The 21,750-nt window shown below is 34.4% G+C and overlaps 2 long non-coding RNA genes across 10 annotated transcripts in view; one reads left to right on the top strand and one right to left on the bottom strand.

The window, feature by feature from the left end:
* The window catches only part of LOC141377911 (uncharacterized), a 345,648-nt gene that overhangs the window by 276,265 nt on the left and 47,633 nt on the right, over positions 1-21,750 (bottom strand). For all 5 annotated transcript variants that reach the window (XR_015509844.1, XR_015509832.1, XR_015509831.1 and 2 more), the window contains exon 2: positions 9,222-9,349. This is a non-coding gene — a long non-coding RNA (uncharacterized LOC141377911). The remainder of the gene's footprint in view (positions 1-9,221; positions 9,350-21,750) is intronic.
* Positions 1,322-6,046, top strand: LOC147833752 (uncharacterized). Of its 5 annotated transcripts, none has more exons than XR_015509865.1 (7): positions 1,322-1,655; positions 1,715-1,819; positions 1,947-2,008; positions 2,481-2,547; positions 3,346-3,398; positions 3,509-3,624; positions 4,217-6,046. It is a non-coding gene; the product is annotated as an uncharacterized LOC147833752 (long non-coding RNA). The 5 variants fall into 5 exon arrangements; XR_015509869.2 differs by having other exon boundaries at positions 3,351-3,398; positions 4,217-5,427; XR_015509867.1 differs by lacking the exon at positions 1,947-2,008 and having other exon boundaries at positions 1,715-1,837.

The raw sequence follows: 21,750 nt of genomic DNA, 5'->3' as shown, positions 1-21,750 counted from the left end.
GGAGCTGTAATAGCCAGTTTAGCCAGTGAAGCTAAACCTGGTGCTGGCTTGAGGATTCGGGCCCATTACTCTTTCGTGCTGTGCTTTAATGGGACGATCTGTCACAGGGGCGACTGTTAAACCTAGCTAATGTTAAACCATGTTCGCTAGTCCATTACTCATTTCCTAACTTTTTTAAAATAAGTGATTTAGCCACTCAAGCTAAAGCTAATAGTATTTACTGTGTGCACTTGGAGAAAGACTACGTTTCCCTAAAGGTAATGATTAGTCATGGATCAGAAGGTGTCAAGCTAGATCAAGAAACCCCACTGGTTCCTTTAAGGCAATTGGACACTCACTCAGGCAGATTCAGCAGTGTAATTTTAGAACAACAGACATAATTTTTATTAATATTTGCTTTTTTTTGTATGAAAATTGTAATAATATTTTATTCCAGTTTCAGTGTTTATATTGCACAAATCAAATGAAGATTATATTATTTATTTTTATATGATATGTCATTACTTTTTTTTAATTTGGTTTAGGTGTCATTTCTGTAAAATAATTAGTATAACATAATAAATAAATACAATAGAAAATAAAACTATTATAAAATACATATAATATTATAACAACTATAATAAACATGCAATTAATATCTATTTATAGTTTTTTTTATTTTATTTTAGACTTTTTATTAATGAAATTTATATATTGTGTGCAACTATCTGAAAATTAAATAAATCAGGATTTAACATGTTAAGTCAATGTTAATTTTATTTAATAAACTTTATTTTTCTGTTTTTAAAAAGAAAAATATATATATATATATATATATATATATATATATATATATATATATATATATATATATATATATATATATATATATATATATATATGATAGGAAAACTGCTATGATTAAACTGAAAATATATTTTTAAATGTGTCTATACAGGGTTTTTTCTCCCAGTTTTAGGGTTGTTTTAAACTAACAGTTAAAAGTAAAACCAAAACATATTGTGAAATATTAAGTTGGAAATTAGATACTTTTTGATTAGGAAGGAGCTAATATGTTGTGTACAATGCTTACCACAGGTTTGAAATATACTTGTGATGGTAGCCAGATTAAAACAGACCATATACCCATATCATATAAATAGCTATCTATACACTCTAAAAAACGCTGGGTTGGTTTTTTAACCCAAATGCTGGGTTGAGACTGCTGGGTAACAAAATTGGGTTGATTCAACCCAATTTGGGTTGAAAATCGATCTTTATCTATAACCCAGCAGTGCTGGGTTGGGAACGCGGACGTGAAAGAGAGCACGCACGTCACGTCAACATGCAGGGACATCAACGTGAGAAACCGCCATTTTCTTTGCGCTGTCTTTGAGGGGAAGCGAGTGAAATTCTGTGTGAGACGTAAGTTATTTAGTGTGTATTTAACAATTTTCATAAGAAATAACACACTTAGTTTACTTAGTATAATATACACGCGCTTTTTTTTCTGTTTCTCCGCCTGATGGCCAACTTGTTGCTCCGCCTCACGCTGACCTGTGCTCGCCTTATGGCTGAACTGTTGCTCCGAGTCCGCCTGACGAGCCACCTGTTTCTCCGGATCTGTTTCTCCGCCTAACGGCGACCTGTTTCTCCGAACCTGTTTCTCCGGACCTGTTTCTCCGCCTAACGGCGACCTGTTTCTCCGGACCTGTTTCTCCGCCTAACGCCCGAGCTGTTGCTCCGCCTAACGCCTGACCTGTGCTCGCCTCACGCCCAGCCTGTTGATCGGTGGACGGGTAAGCGCGCATGGCATCGGAAGGAGCTCGAAAAGTATAAGGTAACTAATGAAACTAACGTGAAGCATGTTTGATGACCACTTTATAAACACAACACCTAGGATAATTTAGGAGCTTTTTATTGTAATAAAATGCCTTTTGAATGACACAGATTTTTATGTTGGCTAGGTGATGACAGTAAGTAACGTTACTGTGATTTGTGATCTTTCTGGGGTGTTAACTGTAAAGCAGTAAGTAGTATTTTTACTCTTGTATTTCTTAAGTTTGTTCATGGATTTTTGTGACAATACTTTGATGCATAAGTGTTGAATTCAGCTTCTAACAATGTTTTTTTTTAATCAAAATATATACAATAATTGTCCTGCTCTGCATGTACATTTTGTTTAGCTGTACATCTGTACATTGAATAGCAAATGTTATTAATTTACTATGAGCATTTTACATTCTAGATGTGATTTGAGCTATCTTTAATTAATCCTGTATGTATGGGTCGTTTCATGCTAACGGAAATGTCTGAGCTAAGGCTAATTCCAACCTAATCATCTTCGACTGCAAAAAGAAAAAGTTTGACCACCGTTTTATGTGACACCCTGGATAATTATTATCATTTAGGAGTATTTTTGTGATATAGTGACTTTTGGCTAACATGATCTTTTTTTACTTAATTTTGCTTAAACGCTTTTATCTGTTATTCTTTTTCAGATGGATAATTGCGTGAAAATCAAACTAAAAGAATGCAATCTTGAGGAGTTAATCCCCACATTTGAAGGTATGTAATAATATTTTACTTGGTTCATTGTAATCATTAGGGCTGCCCTTGTCTAAACATTTGTCTGGTTGACTTGTGATGTTCATTTGAAGCATTAGTTGAATAATTACAGATTTATTAATAAACCATTTATTCATTAATTCATTTTCTTTTTGACTCAGTCCCTTTATTAATCTGGGGTCGCCACAGCGGAATGAACCGCCAACTTATCCAGCATATTTTTTACACAGCGGATTCATGCAGCATACATTGACTTTGCCAGTGTGGACTTTTTTTCTGCAACTAGTGGGTAGCACATTCGCCTCATAGCAACAAGGTCACTTGATCGATCCTTGGCTGGGTCAATAGGCCTTTCTGTGTGGAGTTTGCATGTTCTCCCCGTGTTCACGTGGGTTTCCTCCAGGTGCCCCGGTTTCCAAAGACGTGGTAAAGGTGAATTAAGTAGACTAAATTGTCAATGGTGTATGTGTGTGAATGAGTATTTGTTTCCCAGTGATGGGTTGCAGCTGAAAGGGCATTCGCTGCATAAAACTTATGCTGGATATGTTGGTGGTTCATTCCATTGTGGTTACCCCAGATTAATAAAGCGACAAAGCTAAAAAGAAAATGAATGAATGAATAATACATTTTTAGTTGACTAATGGTTATTCAATTATTAGGGGGCAGCCCTAGTAATCATTAGCCACTTCAACACTTTAAACTGAGAGATTGAACTCTAATGCCAATTTGTCTTTGTCTGGTTATTTTTAAAAATCTGCTGTTCATGCAACCAGTGACATTCTCTTGTTTTATTTTTAGCACAGGAGCGAACCTTTCCTCGTTTTTAGGTCAATTTGAATACAATTCAGAGGGTAAGGATTCAATTAAAGGTTTCTCGATGCATAATGATGCATTTAATGCATAATTATTGTCTTAGTTATTTTATTAACAATGAAAATGTTATTTTTATGTTTGTTATTAGGGTGGCATGGGGGCGCAGTGGGTAGTGCTGTCGCCTCACAGCAAGATGGTCGCTGGTTTGAGCCTTGGATGGGTTTCCCCTCCACAGTCCAATGACATGCGGTGTAGCTGAATTGGGTAAGCTGAATTGTCCATAGTGTGTGTGTAAATGAGAGTGTGATGGGTTGCAGTTGAAAGGGCATCTGCTGCGTAAAACATAAAAAGATGTCACCCAAGATGTTCATGTCATTCTTTCTTCAGTCAGAAAGATTTTTTTTTTTAGGAAAATATTTCAGCAATTTTATCCATCTTGAACTGAGATTGTGCCTCATTTTTGAAGTTTTTAAAGAAAATTTAAATGCGGCTTCAAATTATACAAATACGGTTGCAAACAGTCCCAGCTCAGGAAGAAGGGTCTTATCTATTCTCATTAAGAAAACACATTTAAATACTTAATAATTTCAAATGCTCATATTGCCTTACTATTACTTATTAAAAAAAGTTCCTTAGGCAAACCTGTTGTTGCATTGTCATCTTCACTCGGGCCAAAAAATTGCAGCATGGTGCCATGGTCAGTGGTTAACTAATGCCAACACTGGCTGATAGCTTGGTGTGTTATGGCCTTAATTGCTTCTAAAGGTATTTTAGGTGTTCTAAAGTTAACTCTAAAGATATTTAACTTTTACACTTTTGAGTTTTTAATAAATCTTACTTCTATTTATTTTTTCAGATTGGGACCAATATTGCTGAGTATCTTCATCCATTGAATTCAAGAATCTATTGAGTTTCCTCATGTTCTCATCCTTGGAGACCACCACTTCTTTCAAGCCTTTGCTCACGTGCTGTGCTATTTATTATTGCAAAGTACATTACTTGCCAAAGTGGACGTTTGCTATAAAGCATTCTACATCTTTGGTGTGAACTACCCCAAGCAGTGTTCCCTGGTGTGGCAGACTGTGGTTTATGGACATCCTGGGGAGGAGACACTAGCAGTAAGGGTTCTGCTAGCATTAATTTTTGCTGACAAACAGTAATCATTAATACTGTGACCTCACTGCTTCCTTGGATTCTGTGTTCTTTAACTTGTACTTTGGATTGTGGGGGAAAAGGAGCACCCAGAGAAAACCCACACGAACACGGGGAAAACATGCAAACTCCACACAGAAACACCAACTGACCCAGCTGAGGCTTAAACCACCGACCTTGTTGCTGTGAGGCAATCGTACTACCCACTGTGCCACCATGACACCCATTTCTAAAGAATAGTTTTAATAACTCATTTCTAATAACTGATTTCTTTTCTCTTTGCTATGATGACGGCACATAATAATGGACTAGATATTTTTTAAGACACTCTACACTGCAGTTACATTGCAACTAATGTTTCTTACAGACTCTTTTATATCTCAGGATTGATGTTTGCACATGATTGTTCGAGTAAAAGTTAAAAAAAGTTTTCCTATTTCAAATTTGTTTTAAAATGCTTCCATCCTCAGGTTTCATTTTAACTTTTATATCTGTTTTTTCTTCAAAACTGCATTTACATTGAACTTGATCATCCTTACTGATGATTGCTTTATAGCTCATATATTGATGTTTGCACATAATTGTTAAAGGGAAAGTTATAAAATGTTTTCTTATTTTTTCTTAATATAAAATTTGTATTTTCTTAGTTTTTATTGTTTGTTTTGTTTTTTCAAGCTGTTTGATGCCTTTTCATTATTACTTTCACATATTTTTTTCTGCATTGCAGTTGATGATTTATATGAGAATATGTTGATGTTTGTGCTCAAATTACTTTCTGACTTCAGTCATTTAGATGCATTTTCATTATTACTTCCTTATACTATTGTTTTTCTCTACTCTGTAATAACATTGCAATTGCCTTACTGATGATTCCTGATTTATAAATGATGCAAATGTTTTTGAATGTATTTCAAATATGCATTTTCTTAAGGTAATTTGTCTGATTTCAGTCTGATGCATTGTTACTGAACTTTAGTCAGTGTTTCTGTGATACAGTTTGATAAATTTTCACAGAAATCGTCTTAACCCTTTAACAACCCTTTCAAGAAAAAAAATTGGATTGCATTTCTCAACTGCTAATGTCGCTATTGAACACAATCAGTACATTTTAACACATGTTATAATTTCTAAAATATCAACCTCTACCAAATGATTGATATGTATGTTTATGGTAAAAGTACCAGAATTATGAAAAATCTGAAAAATTATGTGTAAGACCAATTAAAAAAAAATAATAATAATAAAAAAAAATAAAATATATATATATATATATATATATATATATATATATATATATATATATATATATATATATATATATATATATATATTTAAAAGAAATATTTTGAACACTAAATCATCTTTTTTCTTATGACTTTAACAGTCATTATTTAAAACAGTAAAAACGAGGTCAACCATTTGGTAGAGCAGGCAGTCAAAGGGTTAATGCTGAGGTGCAGATGGGAAAAATCTCAAATTCATTTGGACACATTTTATCTTTTGTCATAAATAAAATTCCATTACTGAACAACTATGTATTGCTGTAGAATTGTTTTTATTTTAGTGATTTTAATCATCAGTTTCTAGATTAAATTTCTGACCCATTTTGGGTTACATTCAACCCAGCAGTGTAGTAATTTTTAACTAATAGTTGGGTTAAAATCACAACCCAGCATGCTGGGTTAAACTTGTAACCCAACTTGCTGGGTTAAAGTAACCCAGCGTTGGGTTTGTCCCTTTTTTACCCAGCGCTGGGTTACCAAAACAACCCAAATTGGGTTGTTTTCAACCCAGCAGTTTTTAGAGTGTATGCGACGATTTAATTTAACAATAATTTTATTTATTTCGACACTGTTATATACTGCTTTTTAAATGAGTTAAAGTAAAAAAAGAAAATCCACAAATTCTCTAATTTGTATGGTATTCAGGAGCCATGTGCACCCACTGACAGGTTAAATCTGGTTCTTTCTCTTTCAGGTTCAAAGCAAACTTAAATACCAAAGTATTTTAGATATGTGCATTAAAATATACAGAAAATGATAAATAAATGACAGAAAAGGGAATAAAGGCAGACAATATCTGTAAACAATTATAATAATTACAAGATTAAGGGGTGTAGATTTAAATAAGGCAAACGCATTGATAAACTATTACTAATGGTGTACATATATTTTGCAGCCAGTGTAGACCAGTCATTTACTCCTCACAGAGTATATAGTACAATTACTGACAGTTTTAGAAAGCGAAAGCAAAAGCCCAATTCCTGACATTTTAAGAGATTTATTGCCAAACAGACACGTCTCTGTTGGTTTGCAGAGCATGTGAGACTGTTTGTAGAAGTGTTGACAGATCTCTTGTGCACATATTGTAATAAGTAAACGACAACTACTTAATCAATCATGGATGTTTGGTTATTTTGGTCATAGGCCTGCATGGTATTAATGATATACAGTTGAAGTCAGAATTATTAGCTCCCTGAATAATTAGACCGCTTGTTTATTTTTTTCCCCCATTTCTGTTTAACGGAGAGAAGATTTTTTCAACACATTTATCAGTTTTAATAACTCATCTCTAATAACTGATTAATTTTATCTTTGTCATGATGACAGTAAATAATATTTGACTAGATATTTTTCAAGACGCTACTGTACAGCCTAAAGTGACATTTAAAGGCTTAACTAGGTTAATTAGGTGAACTAGGCAGGTTAGAGTAATTAGGGAAGTTATTGTATAATGATGGTTTGTTCTGTAGACTAATCGAGAAAAAGTATAGCTTAAAGGGGCTAATAATTTTGTCTCTAAAATGGTGTTTAAATAATTAAAAACTGCTTTTTATTGTAGCCGAAAAAAAATAAATAAGCCTTTCTCCAGAAGAAAAAAATATTATCAGACATACTGTAAAAATTTTCTTGCTGTATTATTCTGACTTCAACTGTATATTGGGATACGAAAATTATTTTACAATATGACTATTTTGAAAAAACAACAATTTTACATTGATTGTGATGACTGTAGAGTGTACATCTGCATAAAACAAAAACTATGCAAAAATACACAACATAATATCTCATAAAACACAGATGAAAACAATAGAACAAAGATACAAATAAAATAAACAATACTATGGTTTTCGGTGGAGTCAAACAGTACTGAGATTAGCATTGATATTAATAATCAAATGTAAAATAACACTGTATTTTTTTATACATATATAAATTATATATTTTTTTTTAATGTTATAGAATTTATATACTTTTCCTCTGTTTATAAACATATAAACCCAATCAATCGAATTTAATCTAATTGTTAAAGCAGAAAACGTTATAGAGTCTTCTATAATGTGTACAAATGGTTTAACTTAACTTGAAATCTCTTCAGATGCTGCTATGTGACTGTTACAGATTCACACACTGTCATAAGGATGCTAAAATGATATTTTGTGCAGCTCTAATTGGGCAGATGTATAAAAAAAAGTGTAAAAGGATGATAATAATAGTAAAATAAGTGTCACTAAGGGTGCTTTCACACCTGCCTTATTTAGTTCGATTGAATCGCACTAGAGTTCGTTTCCCATTTTGGTACGGTTCGTTTGGGCAGGTGAGAATGCAGCAATCGTACTCGAGTGAGCAACAAAAGCGAACCAAATAAGCGTACCGAGACCTGCTTGAAGAGGTGGTCTCGGTATGCTTTCAAACGAACCCTGGATCGGTTCGTTTGTGGTGAGAATATGATCCGTACTAAAACAGTTCCAACCGCAAAAAGTACTGCGCCTTTTGGACTAATCCAGTTGCCGTAGGCCCATTCGCTGTGCATTATAGGATATGGAGGAAAAATATTTGTTGATGAAGCTTTACCAACAGAGAAAGAGGGAAAAACATTACCTGATGGAAAAAATTCCGCAAGATGAGCATGATGCAGTTTAGGTAAATTAATTCACGCCTCCTCCTGAAGTGACGAGCGATGCATTAAACACTGTTTTCCAGCCGCGGCCGCGCTTTATTTTCGTAATGTATCGTTTGTCTAAAGCAGGGATACAATCAGCCAGCGCATTCGTCCCTCCAGAGTAAAAGGTTTTGATTATCTGCGGGAGTTCACTGGCATTTTCCCGCACGTAAATTCTGACCAATCAATAAGCAGTTTAGGAAATATGTTCAACAACATCTGGCCAATGAGAGATGTGGATTTTGTCAGATGACTGCATTTTGGTTCGTTTCAACTGGTTCAGACCAAAGCCAGCAGTGTGGTGTGAAAACGACCCAAAGACGGCAGAAAATGCAACAATGTATGATTTATTGCGCTTGGTCCGGATCAAATGAAGCGAACTGCAGATGTGAAAGCACCCTAAATGTATTTGGGCGGCCCACCCATGTAAAGTCTATGTGTGGAAGCACTGACATACATTTTATTTCAAACATCACGTTGCAAAATAAAAATACATGTTATTTTAGCAACAGGATGAAATATCATTAATGTTTTAATGATTTAACATTTATTTTTCCTGTTAATATTTATTTGAAGTAACATTTTTGTGTGTAATTCTATTAGTGTTGGTAAACTGTAACACTACTCTTATGATTAAGTGCTCTATATGTGTGTGAAAAGCATCCGTCTGTGTGAAACGACTGTGATATCAGAGTCAAAGCAGAGCACAGGTGAATTCTTCAGAGAGAAAGCCATGATGCTCCAGTGAGCTGGTGATGGACACTTACTATAAAGCAGCCCAGAACATCTTGTCCACAGTAACTCTGGCCATCAGTGTTTGAGTCCACCTGTCTGTCTGTCATGGATCTACACCAGGCGAGATGAGCTCCAGAAGCTGGCCAAACCCAGCGGAGATCTGCAAGAATCAGTGGATATATTATCATGACGTGTGCTTCACTGTGTCAGAATTTAATAGGAGATTGCAACAGACAGACAGCCCGGCCTCAAATGACACTCACACAGGGCACTTCAAAGGGAAGCCACGTCAGATTATTCACAAAGGAGAAGTGCACGAATTATTGCTTCAAATGGCCTTTCAGACTATCAAAACCTCAGTGGAAGCCATTGTTTGACGGAGACTGGAAATTACAGCAGTGACTCAATATAGATATTAGAATTCAGATTATGATTTATTTAGGTTTAAAGTCCATTTGATTGAACAAAAAAAAGAATATCTCCCTCAGCTAATGATGCAAATTACAAAGGGAACTGTTTAACGACTAAATCAAAAGGGCCAAAAGCTCTTTGTTGTGCAAATCTTTTTTTTTTTTTCCTTTTTTTTTTTTTTGGAGGGGTGCACAGAGTTTTGTGTAAATGATTCACTCATAAAGATAGTAATTTGGTTGATAAAAAAAGCATTTTTTCTTTTCTTTTTTTATTAGGTTCATCTTAGGTCAGACATTAAAATATACATAATATTGGTAAATATAGATATACACACTGATACAATTCACCAAACAAGACATTTTCAGGAAAACATTCATTCATTCATTCATTTTCTTGTCGGCTTAGTCCTTTAATAATCTGGGGTCGCCACAGCAGAATGAACCGCCAACTTATCCAGCAAGTTTTTACGCAGCGGATGCCCTTCCAGCCGCAACCCATCTCTGGGAAGCATCCACACAAACACACACACACACTCATACACTACGGACAATTTAGCCTACCCAATTCACCTGTACTGCATGTCTTTGGACTGTGGGGGAAACCGGAGCACCCGGAGGAAACCCACGCGAACGCAGGGAGAACATGCAAACTCCACACAGAAACGCCAACTGAGCCGAGGATCAAACCAGCAACCCAGCGACCTTGTTGCTGTGAGCCGAATGTGCTACCCACTGCGCTACTGCGTCGCCTCAGGAAAACATAATTATACATTAATATATAAATAAATGTATACAACAGTTCTGTCTAGTTCTCGAATCTGATAGCCGTGCGATATCCTGCAATATCAGAACTCCTACAGCCTCTTTACCCTTTGTGTATTACTCCACCCACATACAGACAGCAAAAAGCAGACATTACAGATCTAAAGTTTAAAAGATGCACGCTCAACTGTTTAACTGTCAGCTTATGATTTGAATCCGAAGAAAGTAGTTCCTCATACAAAAGGGTTTTTGAGACTCTCCATGTTTGATTTGGTTTTTATATACACAATTATGCCGTCTAACTGTTGTATAAACGCAATATCACACGAGTAGCAGTGCGATATGGCTATATATCGGCACTGGTGGGGGCATTAAGGCACTCGGTCTGCGCACTCGTGCCAACACACGCCTCCCACCAGTGCCGATATACAGCCATATCGCACTGCTACTCGTGTGATATTGCTCATATAACAAACCACATTTATACACAAAGATATACAAACATAAGATAACAAAAATAAAAGAATAAACAAATAAAAACAAATTAAAATAAATAATACAAAGAAAAGAAACATAGAAAGGAAATTAAGATATAGGTGTCTCTTTTAAAAAATGTAGAAAAGGGCTTTTGTTTTATTGCAAACCGAATCTTTTCCATCTGAAGAGCATGCAAGAAATCAAAAGCCCATTGACGATAAGAAGGGGGAGCTGCTGACTTCCAATTCATAAGAATAAGTCATCTAGCCAGTAAGGTTGCAAAGGCTACGCTTTCGGCCTGTAATTAATTTAATTCAGCATATTCTGGTAAGATTAAAAAAATTTTAATGACATTACTTGTGTAAACGATTCAATAATTCAATTTGGACTAGCGTTGGGTATTGTTTGGGATTATTTCGATACAAGTGCTAAATCGATACTTTTGAAACGGTACCAGTGCCAAAACAGTTACTGTTTGAGACAAAATTATTTGACATAAAATTTATATATTTTAATAATTTTTAATTGAACAATATAATTAAAATTTTAAGTTTAAATCAATTCACATTTTATATATTTGAAATGCATTAAAATATTTCATTTCATCATTTGTTTGTTAGCATGATTGCAATTTTTACGTTATCCAATTAACTCTACATTAGCACACCACTAACCTGTGAAAAGGCTTTCATGAAAATCATTGAACACCTTTTCTCTAGGGTTAAGGCTTGTGACTATGTTTACATGGACATCATTAATTCAATGACTTGCCTTATCTGAATAAGACAATAATATGATTAAGGTGTTTACATGAGTTGTTTTTTTAATACTCCTTTCATGAGCCCGTTTTACATGTTATAGCACATAGATCCATTAACAGTTGCGTCACCACGCCATACAACGATTCCTCGGAAGTTTAATCCACATAGCCAAGTTTAAGTCAATGATTCAGTGATTCATTCAAATGAACAGTAATTTGTTACATTAATTAATGCAAAAACAAAATAAATCGATTTATGCGAAAAAGTTTAGTATCCACCAACAAAAACTGATTTATAAATTAATTAGAATTAATAAATTATCTAATTTGCATAAAAGATTCAATGATTCACTATTAAAGACATTATTTGTGAGATTCAAGAAGTTGTCCGCGATGTGCTATCACACCCGTACCATTAGTTTTAAACACAAATCGCAGCCATACGCATCTCTTGGCACATATTTCACAGTTCTCAAATATATAGCCCTGGGCACAAATTAGAAATGAGCCTGTTTGCCGTAAATGCTATAATCTATTAATTAATCAACTAATTATCATCTCTAAATGATTCAATTCATCTATTAAATGATTCACTGATACAAACTGCTGAATCCAAAACCGTGAAAACAGGAATGCGTGTTATGAAAGTAAACAGGGCCACTTGTATTTGATATTTTCCAGTCTCAGCACTGAAAGGCAGAGGGCTGCTCTTTTAATGTGCTGTGCAAGCAGAGACCCATGACAGAGGAACTGTACTTAAAAGATAGTCAGCCTTGCAATTAAAGGCAAATGTAGTAGCAAGTCTCTCAACGCATGTCAGAATGCCAGCGCCTGTCTTTTATCTACAGGGAAAACAAAGCATCTTGAAGTTAATCCTGCAAACACAGTTTTGGACGGATTTCACTCGCTTCTGTCTTTTTTGCCAGCATCATTTTATGCACCACGGAAAGACTAGAGCGGTTTGGTACACCAAAGAAATTTCTTCCCATAAACCCTTATGACAGTTTCTGTAGTGTATAACACTCCCTATGTATATTAAAACAGATTTTAAGATTCTCTAAAGAAAATGAGAGCGGTGCTTGCCCATGCAAAACGCACAGCCCCATTTGACATTACATTCACATTTATGCGGTTGCCGGATGCTTTTATCCGAAACGACTTGCACTGCATTCAAAGTATACATTCTGTCGATTCACGCATTCAAGGCAGGCCAAAATCACCCAATCTGCACAAATTGAAATATCATTCATGTGTGTGCAACATAAACTGTGCGGGACGAGTTACATCTAAAAGTTAAAAATAACTGAGTCGAGGATGAGAGGTCTCATTTTGAGGTTCACATAAAAACAATTTTATAAGCCTAATATATACATTATATGCATAGAAAGTATCTGCTTTAATGTAGCAAATAAAATGTCAAGGTATGGGTGAAATAATATTCCATCATTTTGAGATCCAGAGATATATTTGTATGCACATTTTATACCTAAGGTATTGTTTATTTTTACATTTCAGACACATAATATCTACATATCTGATATATCTACGTATCTGTTTTGTGTGTTGTGTCTGCTAGGCTCTTTCAAATATTTACTGTGTATATTGCATATAATTGTGTATATTGTGAATGTTTATAATATTTGTAAAATATTTATGTCTAGATGGCATCTGTAGGTTGCTCCACTAGTTTCATTGTACATGTACAGTGACAAAGTACTTAATGTGGAAAACTACTACTTTATTAAAATATATAAAATACCAAAACTAAATATTACTCAATTTCTAATAAACAGTAAATGTCAAAACTAGTAAAGGTTCTGTTTTTAAAGGCTCTGTTTGTTCTTTTTTTGCAAATGTTGGCTTGTTTAGGCCCGTCTTTTCCTTGTCTTAATCAGTAATTTATTGACAAATTCATAAGATTTTTTCAAAACAGCTGATTCATTTAGACACTATTACATTTTTTTTATGAGTAGTATTGTCGAAATAAGTAAAACGTAGAGGTTTTAAGGGCTCTGTTTTTTATAGTTTTGCTAATCTTGGCTGGTTTAGGCTCGTCTTGTCCCTGTCTTAATCAGTAATTCATTGACAAATTCATACATTCATTAAAAACAGCTAATTAATTTAGAAACTACTATTTTTTTAATGAGTAAAAATGTCGAAATTTGTAAAACCTAGTGGTTTAAAGGGCTCTGTTTTTTCTTTTTTTCTTTTTTGGTAATCTTGGCTGGTGTAGGCCTGTCGTGTCCCTGTCTTAATCAGTAATTCATTGACAAATTTATATATTTCATTCAAAACAGCTGAATCCTTTAGAAACTATTACATTTTTAACGAGTTGTTGTCACGTCAAAATTCATAAATCCTAGTGATTTGACTGGCCTTGTTTCTTTTTTTTTTTTTTTTTTTGCTAATCTTGACTGGTTTAGGCCCATCATATCCCTGTCTTTTTTCAGTAATTCATTAATGAATTCATAAGATTCATTCAAAACAACTGATTCATTTAGAAGCTATTATATTTTTAACGCGTAGTAATGTGAAAATTTGTAAAAACCCAGTGGTTTGATGACATTGTTTTTTTTTTTTTTTTTTTTTTTTTTTTTTTTGCTAATATTGGCTGGTTTAGGCCCATAATGGCCCTGTCTTAAATAGTAATTCATTGATGAATTTATTCAAAATGGCTGATTCAATTACAAACTATTATAATTTTCAGTAATGTAAGAATTAATACAACCTAGTGGTTTGAAGGGCATTTTTTATTCTTTAGGCCTGTTGTTTTGCAGTCTAAATCAGTAGTGATTCATTCAAAACAGCTGATTACTTTGGAAACTATTACATTTTTAGCAAGTAATGTCAAAATTAGTAAAAACCTAGCTTTTTGATGACATTGTTGTTTTTTTTTTTTTTTTTGCTAATATTGGTTGGTTTAGACCAGGCATGTCCAAACTCGGTCCTGGAGGGCCGGTGTCCTGCAAAGTTTAGTCTTTGGTCCGACCTGGGCTAGCTAATCAAGAACTCACTAGAAACATCCCTGCAGGTGTGTTGAAGCAAGTTGGAGCAAAAATCTCCAGGAAACCGGCCCACCAGGACCTAGTTTGGACACCCCTGGTTTAGGTCCACCTCGTCCCTGTCTCAAATAGTAATTCATTGACTCGTTCATATGATTCATTTAAAACAGCTCATTCATTTGCAAACAATTATATTTTTGATGAGTAGTTATGTACGAATTTGTAAAACCCAGCGGTTAAAGGACATTTTTAATGATTTTTTGTTAATCTTAGCTGGTTTAGGCATGTCATGTTTATTGTCTTAATTGGTAATTCACTGACAAATCCATACGATTCATTCAAAACAGCTTATTCATTTATAAACTAAGCAAGTGACTCTTTTTGAATCAATCGATAAATCATCAACTTGCTTGATTAATTCATAAATAGATTTTGAAGGAAGAAAGGAAGGAAGGAGGGAGGGAGGGAAGGAAGGAAGGAAGGAAGGAAGGAAGGAAGGAAGGAGGGAAGGAAGGAAGGAAGGAGGGAAGGAAGGGTAGATGGATTTTTTTTTCTTCTGCAAATCATGGTAATAAATTCTGAAAACTGTTCAGAAAAAAATGAAAATCTTTATTGTTTCAATGCATGAAGCTCTTTTTGTCTTTAACACACATCCAGCAGTATGAGAAGGCTACTACCGAAACTAATAAAAAGAAAACTCTGTTTAGCAAACTCAGCAGTCCAGTTTTTCGCAGTGATAGACAAGCACAAGTGTGGAAGCCTGATTGATTAGGAGGTGTTTGTCTGAACGATCACATTATTTCACCGACACAGTGTGTCGGAAGAGATATTGTCACAATTCCACTGTCAGACGGCGGAAAAGTCTGAACAGCATCTCTATAAAGCAGCTGTTATTGTCTGTCACACCGTGGATAATTATCGTTCGCCATTGTGCAAACGCAGATACATTCATTCCTTCTCTCTGTCTAAATCTCTCTCACACACACAGTGGATTTGGGAGTCTGTCGCAGTGCATTTTTTTTTGACTGACTCAGTGATGTGGCATTGGGTCAATCCAGCGACACACATGCCAATCAAACACAAATCCGTATCAGCAATCCGCAGACTCGCTGTTCAAACACACTCGCTCTTTCTCTGTCTTTCTGGATGTCACGCAAGCCAACAGGAAAATATCTGTTCTCCCTCCTCTCCTCCTGAAGAAATCACTTCAGTTTTTTCACTACAAACAGATCAAACCGCTCCTCTGAGGTTAGTCACACCTTTCCCAATAAAAATTAGTGAGGAAGATTTTAATTAGTGCATCGATAGTTTTCATATTTACTGTAAATTGTAAAATAAAAGGCAAAAAAAAACATACTCTTCAGTATTTATTCTAGTTTTTCAGTAAGCATAAATAATGCATATAAAAATGCAGACTCTATTAGGTAATATTATTTAATCAATCTAATAACAAGCAACAACAAATCTGCCAGCGCAGTAAGACCAAAGACGCCTTTTCATTAGATATTCTGTGTAAACATAATTTACTTTTATATAATGAAATTTCTAGGATATTTTTTTATCTTTACCAGATAATTTTTTTTAAAAATAAAGAAAAAAGTATCCTCCAAGTGCATAATTACAAACAGTATTACTGTTAAGTAGAGTTCAAACAGTTTTCTAAATTATACAACTTCTGCACAGAGGACGAAAAAATATTGAATATTGAAATATATATATATATATATATATATATATATATATATATATATATATATATATATATATATATATATATATATATATATATATATATATATAAATAAATAAATAAATAAATAAATAAATAAATAAATAAATAAATAAATAAATATATATATATATATATATATATATATATATATATATATATATATATATATATATATATATATATATATATATATATATATATATATATATATATGTTATTATTATTTATTTATTTTCCCTTGGCCTAGTCCATTTATTTATCAAGGGTCACCACATTGGAACGAACCACCAACTATTCCAGCATATGGTTTACATAGCAGATGCCCTTCCAGCTGCAACCCAGTACTGTGAAACATCCATTCACTGTGGCCAATTTAGTTTATTCAATTCACCTACAGCGCATATCATTGGACTTGTTAGGGAAACCGGAGCTCCCAGAGTTTGCGTCATTTATCCATCTACGAACATAATGACAGCTTTTCTGATATGGTCAGTTAGCTCACTTTGTATGGTGTTAAACTTGTTCAGTTTGAGTCTGGTAAAACACATTTAAACAAAAGAGATAAAAGCAATGTAAAATAAAGGTAAAACTATGTGGTCGCACTTTTCTTTTATGTTTGCTGTGTTGAAAACACTACTGGTTGGGTGTTTTGCTGGTCTATGAAGATCATTAATCATGATCTGTATGACTATGACTAGCTCGGAGAACATGCAAACTCCACACAGAAATGTCAATTGACCCAGCTGGGATTCGAAACAGCGACCTTCTTGCTTTAAGGGGACAGTTCTAACCACTGAGCCACCGTGTCGCCCATATTGTTATTATTATTTGAATAGTATCTATTTATTTTGTATGCTGATACTTTGGCTGATTTAAGCCTGTCATCAATGTAAAAAAAAGTCACTATAGCCCACCGCTCAACATTGGGATTTAAATATGGAACAAAAATTGGCTTCAAATTGAAGAATGCATAGCAAAAATGTGAAAATATTGAGAATAAAATAAAAGGTTTAGCCTATTAAAATCAATTGCCTTCACAGAAATTAAATTAAGTGATAAAACTGTTCTTTTTTCTCTGTATTTAAATATTAAATAATGTTACTATAGCCATTTTGTAAAGAGCAGCAAATAATTCTCTCATTTTGTTTTGTTTAATAACTAAAGTTTCACTGTAAGAAAGCACGTATATATAGGCTAATAAAAAGCATTCGATTTCTTAAGTAGCCTAACGGTTTATGCTCATTTAAGAGAAAATGAGTTGTGTTTAAAATAAAACATGCAGGATGGATATGTTTACTTATCATTAAGTGTTTTGATGCGTTTAAACACACACCCGAATCCCAAAGTGTCCACTCTTTAAATGGCAAGTGCAGAAGCTAATCTGGGAACAGTGTGTTTAGTCAGCACTGACACATGCATTGACGGATTCAGAGTTTAAAAAGAAAGGGCGACAATCATTTTTATATTCAATTCAACGTGCTTTCAAGCCAAAATAAAGTGAAAGCACAATTCTCTTGACCAACCCTTGCAGTTACATCACATCTGAGATCAGCTCTGTGTTGATTGTACTTTCACTTTTCATAAGAAATACTTAAATGGGATGATAGCGGGAAAGAATAGTAAAATATTTGAGAATCCCAGCTAAAACAGGAGTGTATGCTAAAGCCATGAGTAGTTCATGGAAAATTCCTTCAATTATTAATTCAAATAGTCAAAGCAGCAGAAGCAAAAAAATATATATTTTTATGCATTAATTTTTTTATGCAAGGATCAATCAATCAATGACACACCTGGATTCATTCAAAAACAAAACACTGCAGTGCTGCTCTAAAACACAAATATTCTGCTTTGTTTTTTTGATGGCACAAAAAAAAAAGACAACATTGTGTCGAAAATCACCAAACATTAACCTCTTGTTGAACTCTTGTATAAAATTAATTTCACATTTGCGGTCACGCTCACACACTGACATTAGAGAAAATGGCAGATAGCACTAAGGTGATATTATTTAACAGCTGTGCTGAAATCATGAGCAACGCATTGAAACCACTACAAATGTTTAAACTGCATAGCAGCATGTTAAAATAACAAACAACAATTTAACAAGCACATAACATGCTAAAATCACTGCGTTGCCCTTCATATGCCACCTCTGAATCAGCGAATGCATGTATAAGCGCTGACTAATGGACGTGCTCTATATGATAAACTGATTGCAGATCAGCTCCTGTACATGCCATTTAAAGGGGAGCGAAAGTGGACAGTTTGGGATTTGGGTGTTTAAACAGACAAATACACTTAATAATATGCAAACATGTCCGTCCTGCGAGTTTTATTTTAAACAAAACTAATTTTATCTTAAATCAACATAAACAGTTACTAAAGTAATCTAATGCTTTCATTATACACTCCCAGAAAAAAGGTACACGGTGATACAAATAATGTTCCTTGAGCAACAGTTTTGTACATTTGTAAAAATGGTACATTATATAGTACAGAAAAACCTCTTGTGATACTATTTTGTATACTATTTACTAGTCTTTTATGGTACAACTGAAATGAAGGTACACAATTGTTCCCATATAAAAAGGTACCTAAGTGTTGAACAACTTCTTTATTGCAATGTCTATGAAAATAAATATATAACTGGAAAGGCAAAGTGATTTATGAATAATTTCCATATAAAACAAGAATCATCATTTAAATGTGTTTAAATAAACTTTAAAACATTAATTATTAAGTTATATAATACAATATTACAAAATAACTGGTAAAACAAAACTATAGGTATTGTAAACTAAACATTTAAGGCATTTTTAATAAATGTTTGGTAAGCATTTTTGACTCTGCCAAGGTACAAAGTGTCTTGTCACTGTGGTGGTACCTTTATGGATCAGATTTGTACCTTGCACAAAAGGTACACTATTGTATCTGCAGGTTTTTAAAACAAAGGTACATTTTGGATTTCCATGGTACAAATAATGTCCTTAAAGGTGCAGTAGGTGGTCTGCCAAAATGCTAACCGCTTAGCATATGATCTTTGGACGGCGGGGTGGGACTGTGATTCAAAGCCACACCCCCTGAAAACACGAGCGCGCACCGCATCACAACAGCAGACAGACAACCCACTAGTTCATGTCATTCACCAGTTAGTTAGTGTTAAGCCAGTGGGCGTGCAGGACTTACATTTATTAATTAGCCCACTTAGATGCTATCTCAGAGCGAATATTCAGAGTAGCATGGTAAACAGTATAGGAAGGCTGTCATTGTTCAAAAATGACCCAATGTAAATATAAAAGCAACTTCAGCTCAATAAAGCAGGTTAGGCAGAATAGCGCTATTTACTGATGTTTTGTTGTTAAACTAAATATAAATCTACATTATTGATGCTGTAAAAGAACCTTATAAAACTGAAAATAGTCACATCATTCTTTCACCGGGAGATTTCAGTGGCTGAACAACAAGTCTGTGCATATAAGTCATTCATAACAACACAATCTAACATTAGCTTAGCCTGACTAAAATAGTTTCAAAACAGAACATTACCTGTCTAACAGTAACACTTCAGCCATGGTGTCGTCCTTCCTCCAGCGTGCTAAAGTAACTCCAATGTTGTTTGAGATTTTTAAAAGTTTCAATTCAGCATTTGATTTCTCCCGTTCTGTCTTGTGACAGTGCGGCGCTTCTGCAGATGGGCACGCGCGAATAGCGGATCTGTACCTTCTTTGCTACAACTTTGTACCATTTTTTCTAAGAGTGTAGAGCTGTGGATTTTTAAAGGGACACCTCTAATCAAACAAAACAAAATGAGAGATTCATTTGCTGCTCTTCACTTGTTTGACAGAGGTGTCACTTTAAATGGCGTGTACAGGTCGGCGCCAGTGGTGTAGTGGTTAATGTGTCGACACATGCACTCCGGTGCTTGCGGCGACCTGGGTTCGATTCCGCCTCACGGTCCTATGCCGATCCTTCCCCTCTCTCTGCTCCCCATGCTTTCCTGTCAATTCTCTGTACTGTCCTATCAAAAATAAATAAATTAATAAATGTACAGAAGCTTATCTGTGATCAGTTTATCATGTGGGGCGCATCTGTCAGTCAGCGCTTATACATGCATTCACTGATTCAGAGGTTGCATATGAAGGTCGATGATCGATCCACAGCTTTAGCGGAAAGAAAGTGAATGCAGACATTTTTGTATTAATTTCAAAGTGCTTTCAAGATTAAAATAGATAAGAAATATGGGAAAATATTGATTACAGTGAAAATACTGATGATAATGATAGGATGGTAAAATACGGGAGAATCCCGGCAAAAACGGGAGAGTTGACATGTATGTTTGCGGAAAAACAGTTTTGCGAGGGAACACAAAACATACAGTTCCTCGCAAAACATCTTTACAAACGCAAAATCTTGATAAAAAATATTTTTCTATCATTGTTTTTTTTCTACCACCCAGATTGTTTCCCCACCATCACGTCCCTTCCTGTTCTCCGAATATTTACAACACTGCAGTGCTGCTGTAAATAATTTTCTCAAATAAAGCACTAAATAAAACAATTACAATTAATAATAATATTAATTTGTTAATAATAACAAAACCACTCAGACAACCTAAGCAAGTTCTTAAAAAGACACTGAAACCACGCATTTTCAGTATGTTCTTGAGCAAAAATGTGAGATGTAGCTCATGTCAGCATCTAATTACGTTTACACAGATAAGTACATTTTCACAACCTCATCTTTACTCGCATAAATCCTACTCTCTCAGTATCCTCTGTCGTTGTCAATAGTTAGCGCTAATGGATATCTGTCAGGACGGACGCTCAGAGAGACTGATGGAAGCGCTCGCGGTTATGAAGATGAATGTATATGTGGTTGTATCACTTTATGAGCGACTACCTCATCTCCGCCATTAGCAGAGCAGATCTCTACACTCAGAGACCCTTCCTCACACTCACTAATGACATCTGCTCCTCACCGCAGGATGCCTTCTCAGAAACCAGCACAAACTTTTCATACTCCAGGTCACTGGAGAGCAAATTGTAATTAAACTTTTAGAACTATAATATATCACTATATGGAGCAGCTTGATGTAAGGCTGGACATGCAAATGTAACATGAATGTAAAATCTACAGTTTAGACTAAATTATTATACGGTGATATATTTTTATTTTTATATATTATATTATATAATCTTTTTTTTCTGACTACTGCATAAATGTTTTTTTCCTTGCTTCTTCAAACTACTCAAGCTGAAATGAGACAATTGTTAAATATTTTTGACAACTGAACTATTTAATGTTAAATCCACTTAAAATTTGTTAACTGAATCAATGTGTTAAAATAACAATTGTATTGTGCAAAATCGTGCATTTGTGACATAAATAAACCGTGTGTTTGACAGAGAAAACTTTTTA

The sequence above is a fragment of the Danio rerio genome, chromosome 15 (genome assembly GCF_052040795.2).
Source record: "Danio rerio strain M-AB ecotype USA chromosome 15, GRCz13ab, whole genome shotgun sequence".
In the NCBI taxonomy this organism is placed as follows: Eukaryota; Metazoa; Chordata; class Actinopteri; order Cypriniformes; family Danionidae; genus Danio; species Danio rerio.
The sequence above is the reverse complement of the archived record's forward strand: the minus strand, read 5'-3'. Positions and strand labels throughout refer to the sequence as shown.